This window comes from Babylonia areolata, chromosome 30 (genome assembly GCF_041734735.1).
Source record: "Babylonia areolata isolate BAREFJ2019XMU chromosome 30, ASM4173473v1, whole genome shotgun sequence".
Taxonomy (NCBI): Eukaryota; Metazoa; Mollusca; class Gastropoda; order Neogastropoda; family Buccinidae; genus Babylonia; species Babylonia areolata.
Window position 1 is genome coordinate 13947461 of NC_134905.1, and position 2500 is coordinate 13949960.

The following is a 2500-nucleotide window of genomic DNA, read 5'->3' on the forward strand; positions in this document are numbered from 1 at the left end:
AAAAGTGTATGCATAGGCCCGAGGGAACATAGACCTGGGCGAATATAGACCTGGGGGAACATAGACCTGGGGGAACACCTGGGTGATTATAGACCTGGGGGAACATAGACCTGGGGGAAAACCTGGGTGATTATAGACCTGGGGGAACATAGACCTGGGGGAACACCTGGGTGATTATAGACCTGGGGGAACATAGACCTGGGGGAACATAGACCTGGGGCAACACCTGGGTGATTATAGACCTGGGGGAACATAGACCTGGGGGAACACCTGGGTGATTATAGACCTGGGGGAACATAGACCTGGGGGAACACCTGGGTGATTATAGACCTGGGGGAACATAGACCTGGGGGAACATAGACCTGGGGGAACACCTGGGTGATTATAGACCTGGGGGAACATAGACCTGAGGGAACACCTGGGTGATTATAGACCTGGGGGAACATAGACCTGGGGGAACATAGACCTGGGGGAACACCTGGGTGATTATAGACCTGGGGGAACATAGACCTGGGGGAATATAGACCTGGGGGAACACCTGGGTGATTATAGACCTGGGGGAACATAGACCTGGCGGAACATAGACCTGAGGGAACACCTGGGTGATTATAGACCTGGTGGAACACCTGGGTGAATATAGACCTGGGGGAACATCGACCTGCTGGAACATCGACCTGCTGGAACATCGACCTGCTGGAACATCGACCTGATGGAACATCGACCTGATGGTGTATAGACCTGGTGGAACATAGACTTGGGGGAACATAGACCTGAGCGAATGTAGGTCCGGGGGAACATAGACCTGGTGAAATATAGACCTCGGAGAATATAGACCTTGGTGAACATAGACCTGGGGAAACTTACACGTGGCTGAAAGAAACTTTGGGGGAACATAGACCGGTGGAGTGGGGTGTGGGGGTTGGGGGGGGGCGCGAGGGAACAGACCTGGAGGAACTTAGACCTTGCTGAATGAAAATTTAGGAGAAACATAAACCATGGGGGAGGGAGAGGGGGGGGGGGGGAGCATAGAGCTGACCCCGTGTGAAACACCTGGTGAAGAGACACCCAGGCAGACACCAAGAACAAGACGGGCCTTGACCTGTAGTCAGACAAGACGCCAAGGCACTGGACAGGGGGACCATGGAAGTCTTCTGGTGGCACTCTGGAACGAAGATGGATACGAACAAGACGGAAAATAGATTCTCTGAGAAAAAGAGACATTAGAGAGGTAAAATGAGTAAAGAGAGAGAATATGAGAGGGAGGGGGGGTGGATGGAGAGACAGAGAAGAGACAGACAGATAAACAGACAGACAGACAGACAGAGAGACAGAGAGAAGCAGCCAGATAGGCAGACAGAAACAGAGATGTAGTTAGCGAAAGTTGTGTGCGAGCGCTCATATGTGTGTGTGTGTGTGTGTGTGTGTGTGTGTGTGTGTGTGTGTGTGTGTGTGTGTGTGTGTGTGTGTGTGTGTGTGTGTGTGTGTGTGTCTCTGTGTGTGCGTGTGTGTGTGTGTGTGTGTGTGTGTGTGTGTGTGTGTGTGTGTGTGTGTGTGTGTGCATGCAAGCGTGTGTGCGTGCATGTAATCAATGTGTGTGTGTGTGTGTTTTTATTGGCTGTCTGTCCCTACATGCGTGCGTGTTAGCCTGCGCGTGTGCGTTCGCGTGGCTGCACTCCCTCGTGCATGCTCGTGTATGTTTGCGTGTGAGTGTGTGCGTGTTGACAGAAAAGCAAGAAACACTCTGTTTCACGATCGTGCCTGATTGTGTATGCTTTCTGCTGAAGTCATCACGCCACATGAAGGACGAAATAAAATTTTAAAAATCATGCATCGTAAAAAGAAAATATCATTCTAATATTTTGAAAAAAATTAAATAAAATTAAAAAAAAGAGTGGAAGAAAGGAAGGAGAGATGAAACGACTAAAAAAAAAATCAGAAGAACATTATCCTCAGAATAAACAAAGCGAAGACAGGTTAATACAACAGAAAAATACCCCCCCCCCCCTAAACCCCCCGCGTCCACCCCCACCCTACCCCTACCCGTCACACCGCTCCAAGCTCGGTTGAAAACTTTTTTTTTTCTTTTTCTTTTTCTTTTTTTATAGAAATTATAAGCCAATCGAATCGTTTCCCTCAAAACCCACCCCTGTCACAACACACGAACATCGATATAAAAGATGAAAGAGAATTCATCACCCGAACGAAGCGAGTCGTTGGACAAAGCATGCTCCTTTGAAATGAAATCAAATAAAAAGTAAAGAACAATGATAATAATTTTGAAACACAAAAAGAAGAAGAAAAAAAAAAGTCGGACAGGGGGGGTGGGGTGGGGGGGGGGGGGGGGGAGCTAGCAGCTGCACGCTTTGCTACATCAACTTTCAAACGCTTCAGTGTCCACGTCAGTGCAATTTGAGAACGTGCTGTTTTGTTGGGAATGGATAACAAATAATTATCATCAGAGTTGTAGGGATTTGGGTGGGGTGGGTGAGAGGGAAGGAAG

At 48.6% G+C, this 2500-nt stretch overlaps 1 protein-coding gene across 1 annotated transcript in view; it reads right to left on the minus strand.

Moving 5' to 3' along the window:
• The window catches only part of LOC143275254 (uncharacterized), a 261497-nt gene that overhangs the window by 161769 nt on the left and 97228 nt on the right, over positions 1 to 2500 (minus strand). The gene's annotated exons all lie outside the window — the stretch shown is intronic.